The following is a 24,686-nucleotide window of genomic DNA, read 5'->3' as shown; positions in this document are numbered from 1 at the left end:
CACTGATAGTTGGACGTCACGTGCTACAGAGTGCTACTACCTAACTGTGACGGTCCACTATAACGTTTCGGCAACGAGACAATGTGCATTAGAGAAAAGTCAGAGACACGGAGAGAGTGTTTGTTGTGACGCTGTAGCAAACGAGATGCTAGGCTAGGTGGCTCCAATATTTACTGACTGTAGCCGACAGCCTACAATCTACTCCTAGATATCTCATGCATATAGAACTACATGCGAAATGACAAGACTCGGTAGCGTTAGTTAACAGCCGCCATTTTAGAGCAGTAAACTTCTCAGAAAGGCTCTTTTGTAGTGAACCTTCCTAGCGAACCTAAGTAACTTTTTATCTTAAATACTCCTAAATCAGCAAAATCTTGACTTGAGTCTATCTTTAAAGGATGAAACAGTTTTAAAATTTTCACATGTCGAAAGTAGACAGAAGGGAACTAATGCAAAAACGGAAGCAGTTTTATCAACTTTAACGGTTGATTCACAACATTAAATGACCTCCAAACATAGCAAAGGTTACTATGTTTTTGTTGTTGTTGTTGTTGTTGTTTTTTTTTTTGAAAAAATGAAAAAAAAACAAACATGAAAGGTAACACCAGTTACTTTGCCAAGTAACTTTTTTAATACTGTGTGTGTATTTCAGCAGTCAGTCACTACTCTAGCCAAAGAGCTAAGAGGGATTTTAACAGTCAAAAATGTTTACATTTTAAGTGTTTATTTCATTTTCTTAAATGCAAAATAAAGGCAGTTAAAAAAAAAAAAAAAAAAATTAAACCCCAAAAAGTGACCTGCGTGGTACCCCCAGTAAAAGAGGCGCGCGATTAGTTTTTTCTAGAGGTGTAACGGTACACAAAAATCTCTGTTAGGTACGTACCTTGGTTTTGAGGTCACGGTTCAGTTCATTTCCGGTACAGTAAGAAAACAAAATGCAAAATATAAACGTGCTAGTTGTTTATTACACACTTTTGTGCTTTCAACAATAGGAACATTAGCCTATACAAAGCTAGAATTCTGCTCAAAAAGTAGCGGGTATTTAAAGATAATAATCCAACAACAATTTGCCTTACAGACCCCGCGTATTGATCAGCTTTCTTCCTGAAAGAAAGAAGAAAAAAGTCCTGTGCTAAAGAGAAAAGCAATCCCAATGACAAAGATTTAACATGTATTTTACAAATGAAATGCCTATATGAATCTTTTTTTTTTCTTATGAACGGTTTTCAAAAGCTTTATTGGTGGATTTTCTCAAGTTAAAGCGCCACACAGAAATTAAATAATTTAGTTGTGTAAGCAGGATCTGTGTATTATTCTTATTATAAAAGATGCACCGATACCGATACTAGTATCGGCAGGGGGCGCCGATCCGGCCCGAAATGGTGGTATCGGTATCGGCAAGTACCAACAAAGACGGCGCCGATAACATTTACCGATCCATTATTATAATATTTGACCACAGCCTTTTTCTCCTCCTGGCGCTCACTACACTCTGTCTCTGTGTTGTGTGATGATACGTGAACACCAAGCAGCTATCGCTATTGGCCTGCACCAGACCAATGAGAGCGGGCCAATAGCCACTCCTGACCAATCAAAAGGGGGCTTTTTCATATGGACGAAAAACAAACCAGGAAATATGGCGGCGCCGCGGCAGTCAGGAAATATTTCCAAATAGAAATCCCGTCGATTAAAATCAATGGCTGCATGCAAAATTTGCGGCCTGAAAGTTTGGAGATGTGGAGTCAAATCGGCCAGTTTCAATACCTCGAAATTGATAAAACATTTGAAGACGAAACGTGAACGAACACAACGAGTTTGAGCCTGCATGAGCAGGACTGCTATCCAGAGGAAAAAGGCCGCTGGACCGGAGCAACAATCTCTGGTCAGTTCGCTTCGTCTACTTTACTTTTATTGTCTTTTACTGAAAGAAATGCCGCAGTAATTTGGGAAGTGTTTCCAAAGTATTGTTGCCACCTTTCAGAAATAGAAATAAGGGACTCCCACCTCCTGAAAAAAAGGAGAGACGGGATGCTGTGGTCAATTATTATTACTTATAATTGTTAGCGTCCGCAAATGCGGAAACAAAGTTGAACCTCGAAGCAGACAACAAGCGGGGGATACATAAAAGGGTTTAATGATTGCAAACAAAAAATAACGCGATCGCGGGACAGTAGAAATAACAAAAGGAGTCCGTGACAGCAGGTCGACGGACAAACTAAGACGATAGGCAGCGGTTACAAACGAGAGCAGCACACTAACAGAAAAACCCAATGCAGGGGCATAACAAGCAAATGTAGCGAGATTATTGTGCCAGATGTCAAATAGCGATCAGCAAGGCAAATATCTCGGCAGCCTTCTCTGAGATCACCCGTGCTTAAATGCTGCGTTGATGAGCCTGAATTGGATTCAAGTGCCACGCCCCCGCGCCCAGCAACAAAACACAATCTAACCAGCAGCAGAATGTGACAATAATTTCATGAAAGTTGCACTGTTTGGACTTTGAGAGGTTTAAAAAAGTTTATTCAGTTCATTCAGAGTTTATTATTATGAATTTATTTTTACTTTCTTACTGTTGGGCTAGTATTATACATGTTTTATTAATTTCACAAATTTAGCACTATTTTGGCCTTTGAGAGCGGAAGGTTTATTCAAATATTGTCTACTAGGGTTTAGTGTACTTTTTCCTGTTTTGCAAAGGTAAGCAACAGCCTGACAAAGCCTTGATAGGAATGATTTCACATCCAATTATGTAGCTCTTTGGGAACAACAACAACAACAACAACAAAAAAATATATATATAATCGGGGTGGTATCGGTATGGTATCGGTATCGACCGATACTGCACAGCCAGGTATCGGTGTCGGGGCCAAAAAATGGTATAGGTGCAACACTACTTATTATTTAATAACAGGTGTTTTAGCTCATTTCAATTTATTTTATTTAAATAGGCTATTATTTATTTTATTATGTGTTTATATTTTACAAATGTGATGTAGTATTCATTTATATTGTATATTTTATATTGTATAACTTTAGTTCCTGTGTGAATATTAGTTCCTACTTGTTTTGTTGTGGTAGGAGGGTTTTGTATTGAATACGGGGCCGTGTTGGTTATTATTATAGAAGACAGCAGTAAATCAACAAAGACAAGTCAACTGTGCCCCGATCTACCACTCAAGAGATCTGATGGACTCAAAAAGTGGGTTACGATTGTATATTAGTTTGAAAATTGACCGGATCCACCGTATTTTTACACGAGTGACTTCCTGTCTGCCCGATCATGGCTACCGGTAGTAGTATTGACACAGGAGGGCCGCGTCTCGCGTCAAATAATAAACCCTACCGTTCTTTTCGCGTGCGTCATGTTGAGCCGCTTCTTGGATGCGTCTAACACGCAGCCGCACTGCGACCGGTGTGCATTGGCTGATTGACTTTAACGCCCGCGTTTCACTGCGTTCTCGCGGCGGCCACGTTGTCGCACCGTTGACGTTTCTGGGTTATACTGTCCTACCGTGTTGGTCCTCATAGTAGAGAAGACGGAGTAAATATAATCTACACAAAGAAACTGTCACCTGATCGACTCACAGCCTCGAAAAGTAAGGGTCACATTATGTCAGAAACTCGTTCGGTACGCCTCCGTTCCGAACCAAGCACTCCGTACCGAAACGATTCAATACAAATACATGTACCGTTACACCCTTAGTTTTTTCCCACAACATTTCTGCCTGTCAAAACTGTCGCCACTTCCAGGATCGCCACTGTAATGCACAAGCACTCCTGGTTGTGGCTTCCAGGTAATATACGCAGCGCCACACCATATGCTTCTATTTGTTATTTTCCAAGTGGTGAGAGCGCAACTGAGCATCGATTGTAACATCCCAAGTAACAATGTCAGGCTTTCGTTGTTTTCCAAAGATTTATGTCAATCACAACTCGGCGACAGCTTGTAAAAGCCGAGCGTGCTCTCCCTTCACTCTCGCTCCTGTGTGATGCATTCAAATGCGTTCACAAAAAACATTACTGATCACAAAATACTGCAACTGGTCTGAGGCGCATTAGTATGTGTTCGCTCCCTCTGGACTCCGAAATGACGTAACGGATTCTGACAAAATTTTACACAGTTGTACTTTACGTGTTTGAGAGTGTTCTTACATGGGTTTGATCTCTCCAGGTGTTCATTTAGTGTAGAAAATTAAATCGAAACTCCAAAAATTAGCATTGAAAATGTGACCCGATTGTAGAGGCGACAGCACTATCTTTTGGGCAAAAGAGGCATCTCTTGCAATTGCAAAGTCACAGTTGGCTTTCAAACTTTTACAGTTTTACTTTAAGTGTCTGGGAGTGTTCTTAGATGGGTTTGATCTCTGTAGGCCTCCATTAGGAACGGGAAATTAATTCGAAACTCAAAACATTTGCATAGAAAAATGCCAATTATCACTTTTTCACCCGAGCAACACCAGGTAATACAGCTCGATAAATCCATCAAGCATACATAGAAACAAAATAATGGAGAAGCCCCGTTTTCGAGGTCTCTTATGTGTCAATTTAACAACCCTTGGCCCCAACAACCAAGCAAAAGCTAGTCCACACAAAAACCAGACTCAAAAAAACTTTCTATCAACCTTGAAAATGCAAGATAGAATACTAAAATATGATATGGAGGCAAAATATCATGTAAAAAAAATACGACTGTTGTTCCACAGTTACTAAATTAACTGGTATGAAGAGGGCTCGCTGACACGTAGTAAAAGTGAGCAAACATGAAATGCGAGTGTGGGTCTTTTTAAAAAGGCTGTTGAATAAAGGGCCATGTGTGCAGGGAGGAGAGAGAGTAACTCAGGTGACATTTACAACAGTGAACCGGACGAGGAAACATTTTCTGGGGGCGCATTGGCCCGTGAGATGGTTACATTAAGGAAGGGGAGGTACACGAGAGGGAATAATGGACACCGTGGGACCCAGGGTGAAGAAGGCAAGGCGGTGCAGTTGCAACCTTTGCTTGAACCACTGAAATCCAATCTACTTACCAGAACGACTGTAAAAAACTGGTGTCCGCTCAGCAACCCGTGATGAGGACAGTGACCCGACCCACAAAACAAACCCGAGATCGGTTATGTCCGGCTGTTCCCGCCTTATCCTGTAAAACGAAAGGACTAAATCAATAGTCAGCCAGTAAATGTCGAAAGGATCTTCTCCCAAAACAAACACCCATCACAATCACTCAAGAAGGAGCAGTAAATAAATTCTCGGAATATCATACAGTGGTATGAAAAATTATCTGAACCTTTTGGAATTTCTCATATTTCTGCAGAAAATCACCATCAAATGTGATCTGATCTTTGTCAAAATCACACAGATGAAAAAACTGCCTGCTTTAACTAAAACCCCCCAAACATTTATAGGGTTTCATATTTTAATGAGGATAGTATGCTAAAAATGACTGAAGGGGGAAACATAAGTAAGTGAACCATCACACTTACAATTTTGTCGCCCCCCAAGCAGCAATATCTTCAACCAGACGCTTCCTGTAGCTGCAGATCAGTCTGTCACATATATCTCTACTAATCTTGGCCCATTCTTCTCTACAAAACCGCTGTAGTTCAGTCAGAGTCTTGGGATGTCTGGCATGAATCGCTGTCTCTAGGTCATGCCACAGCATCTCAATGGGGTTCAAGTCTGGACTTTGACTTGGCCACTCCAGAACGTGGAATTTGTTCTTCTGAAACAATTCAACTTAGCTTCAACTGTCTGACAGATCGCCTCAGGTTTTCCTGCAAAACATCCTGATAAACTTCAAATTCAGTCTTCCTGTCGTGTTCTGCTGCTTGTCAGAATTTGTTTTTGTTGCAGAGCCGGGTGTGGGGGCGTGCCAACGTCGCACCTGCAGCTAATCCCTGCTCGTCAGCTATAGTATATAAACGCAGCCTATCCGGGAGAAGAACACCGATATATTTCCCTTGCTGATCGCCATTAACACGTACTGCTTTCGAGTCGCTTTGTATTTGCCTTCTAGTTCGTCAGACGTCTTAGTTTTGTGATCCTCTACCTTGTGCAGGTATTCAGTGTATTTTTGTTTTTCTTTTTGGATCTGCCCTCCGCTCGGTTTTTCGTTTTTTTGATCCCCGTCGACCTTTTGTCACGGACCCCTTTTGTTATTCCCTTTTTACCGCGTTCGCGTGTTTTGTTTTATTTGTGATTATTAAATCCCCGAATGCTTCCCCTCTGTTGTCCGTTTTTGGGTTTAATCTTGTTCTCCGCATTCGCGGATCATATAACTTCCATTCATGATTGCAAGTTGTCCAGGCACTGAGGCAGCAAAACAGCCTCCAAACCATGATAACTTTGTGTTTAAAAAAAAATACCATTGTTTGGGGGGGGGGGAAATCCAACAAAAATATGAGCAGTTACTCACAATGCTACTCATTACTTGAGTCTTCTTTTCAGCAAATACTTTTTTACTTGTACTTAAGTACATTTTTTGGACGACTGCTTTTACTTTTACTTGAGTAATATTATTTTGAAGTAATGCTACTCTTACTTGAGTAAACTTTTTGGCTGCTCTACTCACCTTGGTGACGGTGGAGGTGCTCAGTGGCACCCACTCGGTAGGTAAAGAAACTAGAGTGCCAGAAATCAACTCTCCAAAAATAAGCAGATACAATAGAAACCCCCCCCCCCACAAATAAGCTTGATTTTTCGCTAGTCGTTTTGAACAAATCAAGTGTTGCTAGGATGATTATGAAAATCTCCGTTCAACCTAGAACAATGGAATGAAAATTGAAAAATGCTTCCCGCAGATTGTAATAGTCATCAATCAAAAAGGGATTCAGCCTCAGGGGCTGTTTACATGGTGACTCTCCGAGAAGACGAAAAATGTCATGTTTGCATTTATATGGGCCCATCTCCATTCGAACAATGTTGCAATTCCGCATAAAAACGATGCTGTATTCATGCCAGGCCTTAGGGGGCAGTGCAGATTTACAAGGCGGCAGCAAATGATGTACTTTTACCCCACCAAAGTTCCTCAGCCCGGAAAAAAATGTGCCCGCCCACTCGAAGCGATGGCATTTTTCTTTTGTTCAAAAAGGCACAAAAATGGAAATATTCAACATATTTAATTTAAAAATAATATTAAAACAGTAAATTAAAGTGGACATTCCGCCATATTTGCGGTTTTTAATGCTTAGTAGCACCGCTGGCCACGCCCAATGCGACGTGTACAAGTGCTGACGATATCGGCGCGGTTTCGCGCCGCGGGAGCCTTTGATATGCGTTTGGAGATAGTCCCCTCAATCCCCCTTCCACTTTGGAGGCAGGATTCAGAATTTTTTGTTTTCGCCTTCTGTCTTCGCCGACACTATATGCACGCGAGGCCAGTCCGCAACACAGTCATTGCGTCTTCGTGTCACAGAGTCGCCATGTAAACTGCCACTCAAACAGATCATTCAATCATCATGCAGAGAACCAGAGCATTTGGGCAAGTTGAACCCCGTTCACTGCCCATAGATCCCCAGAGACGCACTGTGTCTGATGGGCGGGTAAAACCAGCCTTCAGCCAATGACTTGTCTAGTCTCACTGAAGTGAAACAATGCACTCTCAACTCTGGAGAAACACGACATCCACATACTTTAAGGTACTGTGAAGCTGCGTGAATGAATGAAAAGCAAGCTGCATCGTAACAAGTGATAAGAAGCTAATTCTGAACAAAAGTTGAGCGCGTTGTAGTGCATATTTAGTCAATCACATGCAGTGTTGGGCACATTACTTTAAAAAAAGTAATTAGTTATAGTTACTCACTACTTCCAAAAAGTAACTGAGTTAGTAACTGAATTACTCTATGTTAAAAGTAACTAGTTACTAGGGAAAGTAACTATTTCCGCTACTTTAAAAAGAAGTTGTATGTCAAAGATTTTGAAATTTTCTGAGCATTATTTGAGTCAGTTGAATAGAGAAGAACAGACAGGTAGTTGTGTTATAGAACCTTGAAATATTTATTGCACCTCACCAGCAACAGATTTATCCTACACTTGAAGTGCAACAAAAATAAACAGATTTGAATTGCTTACCACAGATGTCGACAAAAGCTTTGCCCCGGGACATAAATTACACTTTACATGCACGTTCTTTCCTTTAATTTTGACCAACTTGAAATAGTGTTTATATCTCCACCTCGTAAAGGACCAATTTTCCTCTGAATGCTCTGCCATCATATCCCTTTGCATCTGTTTTGTGTGTGTGTGTTTGCCGCGCGTGCCCTTATCCGGTTTGTGTGTGAAAAGGTGCGCTATTAGGCTCCAGTGTTTACGTCACAGAATGGGGAATCACGTGAGTTTTGACAACAACGCAGCCATATTGGAAGCAGGTCTGGCTCGCGGGACATTAAACTTTAACTTGTCAGTTCGATAAAGAGACAAACTCGTCACTAAGGCGAAGAACAGATATGTGATCAAACTTAAGGATGTGAACAATGTTGACCCTTATGAGCAAGCCGAAGACAAATAGAGTAAAGATGACGACGGGCTTCCACAATTACGCGAAATGGACATTCAGCTGAATTTATTGTTTGGTGTATATTACTAAACTCATCTGTGATTCCGAAAATTACAAATCGCTACAAAGCTACGAACAGTTTTGCTGCGGATGGGTGCAGGACCTGCACATTATGACCGTATCAAACGGCAACTCCATCGTTCTTGCAAAGGTAGGCTATGTGTGTTTACTATTTTCATTGCCATGAACCTGAACGAACCCAAAGTCTTGGATGACAAATAAACAGAGCAGAGTAGACTCGCTACGGCTGGTAGTTTCTTCAATTTATTCAAAGTAAGTAACGCACCGCTTTTGACCGTTAGTAACGGTAACAGCGTTGTAACGGCGGAAAAAATAATTAGTTAGATTACCCCGTTACTGAAAAAATAAAGCCGTTATTCCCAACACTGATCACATGTACAACAAAAAACATTATACATTTGATTACTAATATTTTTGACATTTTCGAGCAATCACCTCTGCTTTACACATACTTTCCTTCAGGTGAGAGAGGTTCATTGTTGACACAATGCAGGGGAGATAAATGTCTGGCATCTGTGCTGCTTGGCAAAGCCATTCACAAAACCATAAGTGTTTCCGTGCAAGTTCAAATAAACTTATTGCCAGGTCGAGTTCCTTCACTTTAACTGTGTTTTTTCTGGTTCGATGCAGGTATCACACCTGATACTATGACTGCTACCTCCGTCCAAAAGTAACATCTCACTGTTCTTGGCCTTACACTGAGCACCTCTTAGCCATCGTAGACACACACGTTCTTCATTGCCTCTCCCTGGATGCCAACTAATACTTGAAACTGTTTTCTGATTGTTTGGGGGGGGTTAAATAAAGTCAACTCCCGAGGGCTAAAACTATGGGAGATTCTCACGAAAATTACAAAACATTAACTGGAATCCTTTTCCATCCTTCAAGCTCATCTTGCGAACAGCCCATGCCAGTGCTTCTTGTTGGACCTCCTTGCTAAATAAACAGTAATGGTTTTATGTACCCACCACTTGGGAAAACGGCATCTTCCTCTGACTTAGTGAATTTTTCAGACTATAAATCACTTGGAGTAAAGTCACCCAAGCCAATAAATGCACAATGAAGAGGGGAAACAAAAACACAAGTTGCACTGGAGCATAAAGCAGATTTTTGGGGGAATTTTATTTTATCAATGACCAAGAACAAACATCATACATTATACTAGTAACAATACAATGGAGAACAACAGGGTAAATAGGCGATTGTTCTGTAACAATGAACAGCTATTCAGATAAAAAACACAACATAACTTGATGACATAACTCTCATCTCAAATCTCATGCCAAATCCCGAGCAAATCCAATATAAGTGTTCAGTCTCCAGTATCAACTCTGAATAACTCCGGCACCTCTGGAAGTAGAGGGCACCTATAGTACTCTTTCAATGTCTATCAGTGTGAAAAAGAACATATACAGTGGGGCAAATAGGTTTTTAGTCAACCACTAATTGTGCAAGTTCTCCCACTTGAAAATATTAGAGAGGCCTGTAATGATCAACATGGGTAAACCTCAACCATGAGAGACAGAATGTGGGAAAAAAAACAGAAAATCACATTGTTTGATTTTTAAATAATTTATTTGCAAATCATGGTGGAAAATAAGTATTTGGTCAATATCAAAAGTTCATCTCAATACTTTGTTATGTACCCTTTGTTGGCAATAATGGAGGCCAAACGTTTTCTGTAACTCTTCACAAGCTTTTCACATACTTTTGCTGGTATTTTGGCCCATTCCTCCATGTAGATCTCCTCTAGAGCAGTGATGTTTTGGGGCTGTCGTTGGGCAACACAGACTTTCAAATTTCTCCACAGATTTTCTATGGGGTTGGGATCTAGAGACTGGCTAGGCCACTCCAGGACCTTGAAATGCTTCTTACGAAGCCACTCCTTTGTTGCCCTGGCTGTGTGTTTGAGATCATTGTCATGCTGAAAGACCCAGCCACGTCTCATCTTCAATACCCTTGCTGATGGAAGGAGATTTTCACTCAAAATCTCGATACATACATTCTTTCCTTTACACAGATCAGTCGTCCTGGTTCCTTTGCAGAAAAATACCCCCAAAGCATGATGTTTCCACCCCCATGCTTCACAGTGGGTATGGTGTTATTCGGATGCAATTCGGTATTCTTTCTCCTCCAAACATGAGAACCTGTGTTTCTACCAAAAAGTTCTATTTTGGTTTCATCTGACCATAACACATTCTCCCAGTCCTCTTCTGGATCATCCAAATGCTCTCTAGCGAACTGCAGACGGGCCTGGACGTGTACTTTCTTCAGCAGGGGGACACGTCTGGCAGTGCAGGATTAGAGTCCCTGGCGGTGCATTGTGTTACTGATAGTAGCCTTTGTTACTGTGGTCCCAGCTCTCTGTAGGTCATTCACTAGGTCCCCCGTGTGGTTCTGGGATTTTTGCTCACTGTTCACGTCACGGGGTGAGATCTTGCATGGAGACTAGAGCTGAAACGAGTACTCGAGCAACTCGAGTAACTCGAGTTTAAAAACTGATCCGAGTAATTTTATTCACCTCGAGTAATTGTTTATTTTGACAGCTCTAAGCATCACGTTTTGCTCGGACTACTTTTAATGCGGGACAACGCGCTGTCACGTGCGGAGAGGAAGAAGGGGGGAAAAAAAAACTTACTGCAGCTGACAGCCGCCACAAACGACGCCGACGTTGCCAAATACTAGCCCGCACGATGCTACGTTGGTAACAGCTAGCGTCTGATGCGTCTCATAAAGATCACATGTATGTTGAACTAGATGCGCAATGACAGACTCGGCCGCGTCTGGGCAGCGTTATTAAACAGCCGCCATCTAAAAGCAGTACAGCGCTAAGCGCTAATAAAGAGCGCTAAGCGTTAATAAATAAGATTAACGTTACTGTCGCTACTAGCTCACGTAAAGTTAGCCCTGCGGAGGACTAGGTTTCAATTAATTATGACCACTGTCGTTGCGTGGCTAACGTGTCTTACATACAGGCTTTAACATAACATAGCATTGTGGAGTGATGAGGGTGTAAAATAAAAACTTAATCATGCTAACTATCAATTTTAGCTCAGTAGTCATTGCTGGATAAAACACCAAGTTGCACTGGTCCCTAATGTGCTCCAGTACAGCCTGTATCATACATTTATTTTGAACACTGCAAAAACTCAAAATCCTATCAGGACTTACAGTTTAGACTAACTTAAAACTTAACTAGAACTTAAAAATGGCTTGACACAAAGAGAAATTCAATTGAAACACGAGGGAAAAAATCCTAACTTTTAAGTGATGTGTGTTATCAAGCGTAAAGGCATTTTTAGGTAATATATATATATATTTAAAAAAAAAAAAAAAAAAAATAAGATCTAAAAGTTTTTTGAGTGAAAGCAGTGAATTAGTCTTTTTTTAAAATTCTAGCTACAATATACATCAAAAATAAAGACACTGATTGACTGAAAATGGTTCAAGATTAGATGAAATGTCTTGTTTTCTCATGTATATTTATAATTGCTCTTCACCTAAAAATATATTTGTTTTATCCGATTACTCGATTAATCGATAGAATTTTCAGTCGATTACTCGATTACTAAAATATTCGATAGCAGCAGCCCTAATGGAGACCCAGATCGAGGGAGATTATCAGTGGTCTTGTATGTCTTCCATTTTATAATAATTGCTCCCACAGTTGATTTCTTTACACCAATCGTTTTACCTATTGCAGATTCAGTTTTCACAGCCTGGTGCAGGTCTACAATTTTGTCTGTGGTGTCCTTCGACAGCTCTTTGGTCTTGGCCATAGTGGAGTTTGGAGTGTGACTGACTGAGATTGTGGACAGGTGTCTTTTATACCGATAATGAGTTAAAACAGGTGCTATTAATACAGGTAACGAGTGGAGCCTCGTTAGAAGAAGTTACACCTCTTTGACAGCCAGAAATCTTGCTTGTTTGTAGGTGACCAAATACTTATTTTCCACTCTAATTTGGAAATAAATTCTTTAGAAATCAAACAATGTGATTTTCTGTATTTTTTCCCACATTCTGTCTCTCATGGTTGAGGTTTACCCATGTTGACAATTACAGGCCTCTCTAATCTTTTCAAGTAGGAGAACTTGCACTTTTGTTGGTTGACTAAATACTTATTTGCGCCAATGTAGCCCCTTTCACACACTCCGAAACACCGGGGATATCGCGGGATTTAACCGTGTAGCAATTGAATGTGAAAACAATTTCCCGGGTTGACTGACACGGAGATTACGTGGACATTTCACGCGTCGCCTCTTAGTAAAATGTCTGGGACTTTCCTGGGAAGCGGTGTGCGCGAAAGGAAGCGTTAAATGTTCCGGTCACAGCACGATGGTTATTGACATAAATATCATGGCGGGCCGATCGTCACTTCCTCTCTCTTTGCAGTAAGACGACAAGCGGTAAACAAACATCGCAATTATCAAAAGCAAAAAACAACAGAGGGAAGCGTTCAAGGGTCTTTTAAATACAAACAAAAATACATGCGATCGCGGAAAGGGGGAATAACACAATGGGTCCTTGACAGTAGAACCAAGGAAGCGAGTCCATCGTCAATCTTTGGAAATGTGTGGTTTATTTTGTTGCCGATGTTAGGGTCCGCTACTGCGGAACCAAGGATGTACTTCAAATCAGAAAACAACGGAGGGATGCGTTCAAGGGTTTATTAAGTACATACAAAAATACATGCGATCGGTCCGACCAATGGGTCCGTCGACGGGGATCAAAAATACTAACCTAAGCGGTAGGCAGAAAGCCGATAAGACAACAAAACAAAGCCAGCGGGATTCTTCCTTCACGACACCCTTCTATTGGATCTACTGGGCTTAAATACAGTCTTGACGAGCTTGAGTTGGCTGCTTTCCCGACGTCGGGAACGCTCCCCCCGGAACAAAACACAATTTGACCAACATTGTGACAGCCGATGCTGACCAAAAATGACAATGTTCAGGTTATAAAATCGCGGAAGGGTCCAACCAGCGTCACTCTAAGGACATCTCTACATGTGTGAAGGCAATGACGCGAGTTAATCCCGTGTCACCTTACACGGCAATTTCCCTGGATATGTGTGTGAAAAGGGCTTATGAGTCGCACCTGAGCACGCAAGCCCAGTCAATGAAAAATACGATTGGAGTGGTACCTCTACTTAAGAACATCTCTACAAAGAGAATTAATTTTCAGGTTACAACACGCCTCAATGGGAAAATATTACCACCTGTTACGAGAGAAATTTCAGGATGTGAGAAGCAAATATACAGTACAGTAGTGTAAAACAGTGGTCCCCAACTTTTTTTGCACCACAGACCGGTGTAATGAGGGCCTTTTATTTTCACAGTCTGGCAATGTGTGGCAGAAAATTACAGTAAATGTAAAATAACACAACAGGGCTGGAAACAAACATTAAATGCAGGGAAAATGTAACTCGCCATACGCTGAATCAAGCTTTTTTAACTGCGGCCTCTCCTAAAACTTGACAGCAAATATCCTTGGTCATTGGCATAATGAGTTCTTCTCCAATCATGAAAGGCTTCTTGGCTTATTATGCTCTCAGTGCATTCACTTTTGTTGCCTCGTTTGCTAGCTTTTAGCCACATATGCAGACTGGACTTGGTTGTAGGCTCCTCTTCTGGCTCAGCAGGTGGCCTTTTCCCAGTAAAAAAACTGTTCAAAGACATTGCCGCCCGCAGCACACAACCAACAGCAGCTAACGTTACTGTTTACATTGACTGACTAGCTGCTATAGTTGGGCAAACACCCCAGTAATGGCAGCCAACCACTAGATGGCGACGTACATAAATCCATAGACTTCACAATGCATTGACAGGACACGGGGCGTGGGGCCGATTCATAGGGGGCCTATCTCTGTCAAAGCTGACCGAGTGGAAACACAGATAAACAGCTTTTACGTTGAAAATTCTTGTGAATAAATGCTTAAATCCTTGAATTCTTTATAGGTATGGATGTGAAACAGTCTCGATTCTTTGTTAAAAGCAAAAAACCTGGCAGTTAGCATTTCTTTTATGTAAATATATCAAATGTGCTGCTAGTCTTTAAGCCACTGTGGCGCCGCCTTATCACCACAAAGAGCTTTTTACATTTAAATTCTTTTGAATAAATGCTTAAATCCCTGCATTCTTTATAGATATGGATGTAAAACAATCTCGACTCTTGGTTAAAAGCAAAAAAAAAACAGGCAGTTAGCATTTATTTTACGTAAATATGCCAAACGTGCTGCTAGTCTTTAACCCACTGAGGCGCCGCCTTATCGCCACAAAGAGCTTTTTACGTTGAAATTCTTGTCAATAAATGCTTAAATCCCAGAATTCTTTTAATAGATATGAACATAAAACAGTCTCAATTCTTGGTTAAAAGCAAAAAAAAAGGCAGTTACGCAAATATGTTGAATGTGATGCTAGTCTTTAAGCCAATGTGGCGCCGCCTTATCACAACAAAGAGCTTTTTACGATGAAAATTATTGTAAATAAATGCTTAAATCCCTGAATTCTTTACAGATATGGACGTAAAACAGTCTTGACTCTTGGTTAAAAGCAAAAAAAAAACAAAAAACTGGCAGCTAGCATTTTTTTAAGAGAATATTGCGAAGTATAACGCCAATGCTGTAGCGGCCAATTTCTCCTATTGATTTTTTCACAACGTTTCAAAATGCATGCATGGTACGGAAAATATAATAATTACCTTGAATCCTCGAACAAATCAATCCTGAGACAATCCTTCCTGTTTGTATGCGGTACACCTTTCGTACTTTTTCAACCTAAATCCGGCGTTGAGTCGCTGCATGTGTATAAGAAGAACAAAGACCGACTGCGAACAACTGAAGCCGAGTGTGGGACGGCCCGCTACGAAAAGGCGTGTTTGAGGAATCTGTCCCGTCAATAGAATTATGAAGTCCATGATAAATCTCTACTCTGATTAGTTAATAGATTAGACAGGCATATTAATGTGTCAAGAGGCACCAACCAGATTGCGGTCGTTAACTAATGATTTATTATTTCTCTGCAGCCCGGTAGCAAATGTGCCATGGACCGTTACCGGTCCCCGGCCCGGTGGTTGGGGGATCACTGGATTAGGGCATTAATGTTGTAAATAGACGTACCACTGTATTACTTTCTTATTACAGCAACAACTGATGAGAATGAAATTACACTGAGGGAGGCTGAAATCTCACTGCAGCAAAGAGGAGATTGTCGAGCATGACACCACATCTTCCAAAGTAAAGACGTAGCGACTAACTAGCTAAAGTTTTCATTTTGGCCATTTGTAACTCCTCAAATTTTACAGTGGTTCACCCGTATAGTCTTGGCCCGGGCATGCTTGAAACTTAATGTTGCCCATAATGCAAACTGGTTTGGGTTTCATGGGAACGGAAGCGACCATGAGAGGTTTTTTTCCTCTCTTGACTGTCAGGATGATGGATGGATTCATAGTGCTGCGTCAATGAGTGGGTAGGGAGTATGGCATGCCAGGGTGCAAAAGGGAAGCCTGGGGATGAGAGTGAAACCCCTCTTGGGAAGGTTTGAGTCTTTCCGGGTGAGCGTACTTACTCTAGGTGGGAAAATTTGTCTCCATTGGACTGTGGATACTTATTGATTCAGTAGATACCACAGAAGCCGATGAAACAGATCAGGTGTCAAGGCTCAGGTTGGGTAAAAGGGGTCAGACAATGATCAGAACAGTTTAAGAGCTTGGTCAAGGCCAGTTGTAAATACATTTCTTATTCAAATCCACTGTCTGTGTGGCCGCCAGACTCCATATCATTATGGGATTTGCTAGAAAAAGTTCATGCTTGCCTGTAATAACGCCCAGCAGAACTGATCTGCCCCTTGAGGTTTAAACAGTCTTGTGGTTTGCTCAAGGCTGGGAAGAAGAAAGCCTCCAAGGCAAGGAGAGGATCATTGCTAACCGTTTGATAGATTACACTCACACCAGAAAGAGTCAGAAAAACTGCGCTCATAGCCCGAGGGGCTCTTTCACACTGGACAAGGCCGGACTTGACTGAATTGTCTCACTGTGTGAGGCGTTCTATCATTGGTTTTCCCAAATGGTTGACTGCCTGCCACTAGTTTCGCACCAATTTGTTTTAAATAAGAAAATAATACAGAAAGTATATGTGGCATGCCTTGGCCATAGGCGGATCTACTATTCAGGCGAAGTAGACGATTGCATTAGGCCCCCAACCAGTAGGGGGCCCCCGACCAGCTGCCCTTGCCCCAACGAGCAACGGCTTGGGCCACCGGAGCCAGCAGCACCCCCAACTATTCGTCATGTATAATTATGTCAGCATACCAAACAAATAACAAAACAAAAAAGAAAGCCATTTGAATGCTGCATTTATATTATCCCCCCCCCACACACACGCACTACAATGGACTGTTCCATGACGACGGACAGAGTATCAGTCGCTTAGTTTCATTTAGCGCCGTTCCGGTTAGCATCGCTTAGCTCCGCTTAGCTGTTCGTTAGCTTCACTTAGCTCTCCCGCAGTTTTCACGCCACTAAGCTCGCTATTTTTACAGCTCACTTGCTACTTTGCATGTCGGCTATCGTTTATTTCGAACAAATGAGAGCCAAAGTGCAGTGAGGGAGAAGTTGAGAACAGGCCTAAAATGCCTCTTTTAACTTTCATCTTCTTCTTCACACCGAACATAAAATACACGACAGCACACCCTGTGGCGAAACAATGTAGTACAGTTCCAATCAGTCATACAATAACACTCAACGGCTGGTTGACAGCAAAAGCACGTCATGTTTGTCATATAAATAATGATTTCTGGAGTTAATCCCACATACTTCAGAATTAATATTATAATGTATTGAGTAAATATTCTAGATTCTACACTAAGAATAGCTTTCAAATGACACTCTTCATGACAAATATGATTGGCAATGAATAATTATAATTATTGTACTACTATTATATATAGTTGTATATACTAGTATATAGTAGTATATACTATTATATATAGTAGTATACTATAATAATATACTATAATAATATTGCTAGAATTTTTTTAAAGAATTGTTTTGAATAATGTTGGAAAGGCAAAGTCAGTGTTCTGAATCTGTTTACTTTCCATTCTTTTGCACCAGTAAATGCTATAAGCATTTAACCTCATTGTTTATTTGTGATTAATTATTGTTATTTACATGATTATTTGTACTTTAATAAAGAATTTAAGTGTTTCAAACTAGTTTTGTGAATTAATAAGCGTCAACAAAAATTTCATTGCTAAATTAGTAAAACAAAAAGAAAATTATTAGATTACTAGTCGGCTGACTAATCAGGAGAAAATTTGTCGTTTAGGACAGCCCTAGTGTACCACAACATATTTCCTCCACACCCTTCTCACCTTTTTAACCCCTGACCCATGAGGAGGGCCCCTGGATATATTCGCCTTAGGCCCAAAAATTGCCAAGTCCGCCACTGGCCTTAGCTTAATATACCGTATTTTTCGGACTATAATTTTTTTTTTCTAGTTCGGCTGGGGGTGAAACTTAAGCCCCTTTCACAAACACATCCTGGTAAATTCCTGTATTTGTGTTATTCCTCCTTTTCTGATACCATGTGTATTTTTGTTTGTATTTGATAAACCCTTGAACGTATCCCTCCGTTGTTTTCTGCTTTGAGGTACAACCTTGTTTCCGCAGTTGCAGATCCTAACAGCGACAACAAAATTAACCACACATTTCCAAGGATGGACGATGGACTCTCCTCCTCAGCTCTACGGTCCAGTAGCAATTTAATTTCTTTATGTTTTCAGTTTAATTAAGCTATTTCCTTGGTAGCTATGTAGATAATTGCGATGTTTGTTAAACACTTTTCGTCTTACTGCGAAGAAAGAGGAAGTGACGATCGGCCCGTCATGATATTTACGTCATCAGTCATCATGCTTTGACACGGGAATTTAACGCTTGCTTTCACATACGCCTCGTCCCGGGAAAGTCCCGGAAATTATAGTAAGACGTAATATGTCGCAATATGCAATAATTCCATTTATCGCGCGATAAATAAAAATGAAGGCGGTAATTTTTCTGCTGCGATTTATCGCCTCGTGTGCACGCACGTGCGGCAGGCGTGCTGTTAAAAGTTCGGATTCCTCGTTACCAACTGCGCAAAATGCATCTTCGTTCCAGGTCCGGCAAAAACTAGCGCCAGAGCCAATTGTTCCATTTATATCCTATTGTTCAACGTATACCGGCCGCGTCAGTCTTCCGGAGTGACTGTGGACCATCTATGGCGCGCCAGTGTTGTTGACGTGTGGGCGCTCCGGTCAGGAGTGACATTTCATGCGGGGCGGCTATTTTTCGGCACAGCGCCGGATATTTACAACAAAGTCCGCCAAAACATTGTTACCGACTTGGCTGCTACGAACAACCTCGCTTTGACAACGAACAGCTGCTTCAAACTCATCCTGTTTATGAAAGTTGATTGTCATATGCTGGTGTTGTGTAGTAATGAGCAGATGTGACTTCAGCGGCGCTTGCTAACTTTTTTAATGCGCGCACACAGTAGATATCATGAAATGGCAAACTAGATGTGCTACGTCCCATGCCATTGGCTACGTGAGCCCAGAGTGATTATGGGACACGTAGTCCATATACTACATCGATGAATTCTAAACTGTCGTGACTGAATGGAAGTTAAGAAGGCCAAATCAATCCATACCAGTGACTATAGATAATGTTGCAAATATTGTTAATTCAGTAAGTGACACAGATGGATTCTGACCACAAATAGGATGTCTTGCTCATGTAGTAAACCTAGCTGCTAAGAGAGCTGTAGCAATCAACAGTGCGCCCTGCCTCCCTTTACAAAGAGTAAAGATTGTTCTCAGCACTTTTATACAAATTTTTTTCAGATATATATTTCAAATATTATGCACTAAAATGCATGTTTATATGATGGCAATTTAATTTTTGCTCGTTAGCAAAAAAAAACAACAACAAAAAAACGAAACAAAAAATATAATTGTTATTTTTGTTTACAGAGCATTAAATGTATTGAATCGGATCGAAAATCGTGCCCCCCGTATCAAAAATCGTACCGAACCATGACTAAACTGTATCGTTGCATCCCTATGGAACACCATTGCAGAAGCTATGACGGGAAAAGTTTTCATTTGCCTAAATGCTTGAGCTATTAAGTGCAAAATTTCTTTTTTTTTTTAAACACATTTTATTTATTCTGAGTTTCTGTGCGGTATCAATATTGTTGTTTTTTACTTAAGAGGCATGGTCTATTGTTTTTAGTTGTGATTTCTTAAAAAGTATTTTTGAATTTAAGAGTAAATATTTATCGCGTTTAAATGGGTATACGTGATCTATTAATATATACTGTATTCTCACTGTGTTATTGTAAATTGGTAAAAAAAAAAATTGGGGGTGGGGGGGCGCAATAATATCGCATATCGCAATAATTTATGAGAATAATTATCGCACACTAAAATTTGTTATCGTGACAGGCCTACTAAGACGCGACCCGTTAGATATCTGCGTAATCCCAGTGTGTCGACTCGGGAAATTGCTTTCACATACAAACCCTGCCTGTTTAAATCCTGGGAATTAAACGGTGTTGAAAGGTGGAAAAGCGCTATATAAGTATAACACCATTTACTAGAGGTGTGCAAAATTTCCGATTCTTAGATTATTCGCGATTCGGCCGTGGAAGATTCGAGAACGATTCACAAACATTCAAATTCCGATTATTGAAATATGCCAAGTAAAGCAGAAGTACGACACACTCAGCGCGCCGCGCGGTCTTTGGTACGCAATTAGGGACGGAGCGAGAGTAGCTAAACATCATGCTTCTCATTACCCGGCCCCTCGGGTAACGCCAATGCTCAACTCACGGCTCTAGCTCAACTCATGCCACGAGATATAAAAAAAAACAAAAACATACCTGACTGCTGCCGAAAAGCTGCTACAAGCCACATTATGTTACGGTAGATATCATTTATATAGGACTAGATGCATTATAGCTTCGGTATCGTTACCAGCACATCTACAAAAAACTAGATGCGGGCGTTAGTAACGGCCGCCATCTTAAAGCAGTACACTTCCTGCAAGGCTGTTGTTGCGAACCCTCCAAGCGAACCTAATTAACTTTTTATCTAAAATACTCCTAAATCGGTAAAATATTGACTTGAATCTATCTTTAAAATAGTTTTAAAACTTTTACATGTTGAAAGTAGACAAAAGAGAAATTATGGAATAACAGGAGCAATTTTAACAACTTTAACGGTTGATTCACAACATTAAATTAATTGAAAGTAGTTTAAAGCTGCTGATATAGAATGGGGACTGGAGCTTTTTATTTACTGTTATTTTTGTATATTTGTTTACTGCTATATGTTAACTTGATACCGAAATAGTAGTTTGGTTTAGCCTGAGAGGATTTTTGAACAATTTTGGAACTAATGTACAAAACAAATTAAAAAAAAAAAAAAAAAAAAAAAAAAAGGAGTGGGGTGCATCAATAATCGTTTTATAATCGAATCGGACCCTCTGAATCGTAATCGTAATCGAATCGTTAGGTGCCCAAAGATTCCCAGCTCTACCATTTACCATTCATGTGTTTGTGAAAAGGGCTTTATACTTTGGAGTGATTTATGTGTGAAATTATTAACCCGACATCGCCAGCGCAGGAACGGAATTCGGTCGTAAACCGGAGACCTGTATGTCATTTCACATGTTATTATAACACTTAACCATTTGAGGGCGTTCAAGGCCTGTGCTTGAGTTGTTTAAAAGTGACAGAGTGGATGAAGACTTCATTGGATTTCGTTTTTTTTGAGTGACACTGACAGTTTTGTAAATTTGTTAGCATGTTCTTTATGCTATAGGTATCTGAATAATTCCTAATAGCTATGTTACGTTACCATAATGGGCATATTCTCAGTTCGTTGTTTATGCATCAAGTAACGTTAGCATACGTACACAAAACTGCAATTTATACTCCAATGCTACATGTTTTTTTTCCTCTTAATTGCGCATTTTTTGGCTCGTGTGACATAAATGCTGAAAAATAAGGCACTGATTAGAACACAGAGGCTTGCACTGTTTCTGTTGTAACGAGTTGGTATACAGTATGTGAGTCATTTCGCCGGAAGCAAATGTTTCTCCCAGTGTCAAAATGAGATATGACACCCTCAATATTGTTTAGTTTCCAGACTGAAGATTAAAAAAAATCTTAAGATTTAAAAAAAAAAAAAATCACTTACAGTAAATTTGGCCAGGGTATTAATTACTTTGGGTTTAACTGTACAGTATGTCTAAATCTGCACGATAGCCAATAAAGCCAAACAAACAGGAACATTGGCATTATTCATTTATTTTTATCTCCTTTTCCTCCATAATGTCTGTCTGTGGAAATATTATCCAGACAAGTCTCTATTAAGGGATTAAAGCTCAAATCACTGACTCACTGATGCCCCCAATCCAAGTCGCTCGTGGACATGCTCACTGATACGATAATAACATAAAATGTGAAACACATTTCAAAATAAGAGATTTTTCCCAGCATTGATGGGCTGAGGTTTTTATGTTGATGTTTGATATTTTAACGCATCAAAAATGTGAAGGACAACAGAGGAGCAGAAAATTGAGATTTGAATTTTCCTGAGTGACCAAAGCAAGCATGGGAACATCTGCCATCGATACTGTGTTATGCACTGTATTTAAAAGGAAGGAAACATAATATTGCAGTGAGCAATAGTAATGTGGTTGAAACAGGTTTGGGGTTTGAATCCCATTCCAGGTCACTCATGACCCCAGTGTGAACAATTGCGATTAAAAAAAAAGGCACGGAATACAGAAAATGTATTTATTGGTGGCTCCAGAAAAAGCTGTAATGTCAAATCCAAACGGTAATAATGATATTTACAATGTTGTTGAATTCACAGATCAGTTCAGTCTAGACATGTGCCGATTACCGGTTTCAAAACCCAAAGACTTCATAATACGCAGTACAGCAGTACAGGTTTTTCTATCTTTTCAACCTAAATCCGGCATTAGATCGCTGCATGTGACCGACTGCTAATAAATGAAGCGGAGTGTGGGGTGACCTCCTGCGGGAAGGAGTGACGTAGTGAATGGGGAATGTGTCATGTCAATGTATTATAAAGTCTATGCAAAACCGCAAAAATTTTCAGTCATACCATTCCTACGGTATTAGCTATTTTTTATGTCCCAAAATGCAGAAACCCCTTACTTGCAGCTGCAAGACTCAACCCTCCCCTACCGATTATTGCTCAGTGTCAATGAGTCAGCTGTGCTACACGATGGCTGGAGGAGGTGAAACTCCTGAACTTTTTCCTCCAACGAAGAAACTGAAATCGCTGGTGTAGGAATACTTCGGCTACAGAAAAGTTACAGACGGCCACGGCTTAGAGGAGGAGGGCCAACCGACATGTAAAACATGTTTGAGAAGGGTGGCTGCCGAAGAGGCAATACCTCCAACATGATTTCGCATTTATACAAAATTAAAGTTTAGTAAACACTGTCATGAATGTTTTGCATCAGCTACGAAAGTTAACTCCAGCATGTTTAGTGTGTCTAGCGATGGTAAAACGTGGTGTTTTTTTCTCTCTCTGGCAACTGTCTGTTGAGAAAGAAAATGTGTGTGTGTGTGTGTGTGTGTGTGTGTGTGTGTGTGAGTGTGTAATGTAAACATGATACATGTCAGGAATGCGGGCAGGCAGGTGGTGTGTGGACCCAAGTGCAGGGAAAGGGAAGCGAGGCAAAAAGGTGGTGCAAAAGTAATTTAATTAAAGCCGACAGAAAAACGAAGTACAAACCAAAACTGAGGTGCTCCCAAAAAACACAGTAGCAAACAAAACTAAGGTTACTAACAAAAGGCTGGGTATCAAAAACTTACTGAAGGGAGCACGAGGGCTTGGAGAAAACTGAGGAGAACAGATCCGGACGTGCACATGGACATTGACAATTACGCAACAAGGAGTGAAAAGAAACTGGGAGCTTATACAGTATATACACACAGACAAGTGGTAACGAGACAACGAGGAACAGGTGGATGACACAGAAGGATGCAGATTGGAGGATAGACTAGGAGCAGGTAAAACAGGTGAAACCAATGTGCAATCAAAGGGACACAATAGGAGGGAACCAACACAAAACCTAACAATAAGAGTCATACACATGTATTTTTTTATGGAAAATAATTCAATATTTTTTTCCCGATGGTAATAATGTTGAGGTGTGGCTGTGGGTTTAAGCTCACCTGAAGGACTGCATTTATTTTAATTTTATTTAGAATATTACAGGTATTTATTTACTTATTTTTAACTCCTTTTAACTTAGCATTATACTTATGTTCCAATTTGCTAATATGCTTTGAAAAATAAAAAGCCTGTTCGATGGAAAAAAGGTTTTTTTTTTTTTTTTAAATCTCAGATATCTCAAAGTAACACATTTTAGAGCTGTAATAGCAATACCGTGAAACCGTGATATTTTGGTTTAGGATTATTATACCATCAGAATCTCATATCGGCACATACCTAGTTCAGTCATGATCACATCTTATCGTATCATATCGTATCTTATATCATTGCTTCTTTCAGTTTATGTTAGTGTGTATTTTGTAGGGCTGTCAAACGATTAAAATTTTTAATCGAGTTAATTACAGCTTAAAAATTAATTAATCGTAATTAATTGCAATTCAAACCATCCATGAAATATGGCATATTTTTCTGCAAATTATTGTTGGAATGGAAAGAAAAGACAAGACGGATATATACATTCAACATACGGTACCTAAGTACTGTATTTGTTTATTATAACAAATCAACAAGATGGCATTGACATTAACATTCTGTTAAGGCGATCCACGGATAGAAAGACTTGTAGTTCTTAAAAGATAAATGTTAGTACAAGTTATAGAAATTTTATATTAAAACCCCTCTCAATGTTTTCGTTTTAATAAAATTTGTAAAATGTTCAATCAAAAAATAAACTAGTAGCTCGCCATTGTTAATGTCAATAATTACACAATGCTCATGTAGTGCTGAAACCCATAAAATCAGTCGTACCCAAGCGCCAGCAGAGGGCGACAAAGCAAAAAAACCCACAAGTAACA

At 40.2% G+C, this 24,686-nt stretch overlaps 1 protein-coding gene across 3 annotated transcripts in view; it reads right to left on the bottom strand.

Moving 5' to 3' along the window:
* The window catches only part of scyl3 (SCY1-like, kinase-like 3), a 324,580-nt gene that overhangs the window by 56,720 nt on the left and 243,174 nt on the right, over positions 1-24,686 (bottom strand). For 2 of the 3 annotated variants that reach the window (XM_057841174.1, XM_057841175.1), the window contains one exon: positions 5,028-5,137. The exons of the other annotated variant lie outside the window; for it this stretch is intronic. The gene's annotated coding sequence lies outside the window, so the exon portion shown is untranslated. The remainder of the gene's footprint in view (positions 1-5,027; positions 5,138-24,686) is intronic. 3 annotated transcript variants of the gene reach the window in all.

Source organism: Corythoichthys intestinalis, chromosome 7 (genome assembly GCF_030265065.1).
Source record: "Corythoichthys intestinalis isolate RoL2023-P3 chromosome 7, ASM3026506v1, whole genome shotgun sequence".
Lineage (NCBI taxonomy): Eukaryota > Metazoa > Chordata > Actinopteri > Syngnathiformes > Syngnathidae > Corythoichthys > Corythoichthys intestinalis.
Note: the sequence above shows the minus strand (reverse complement) of the source record. Positions and strands in the feature narration are given on the sequence as shown.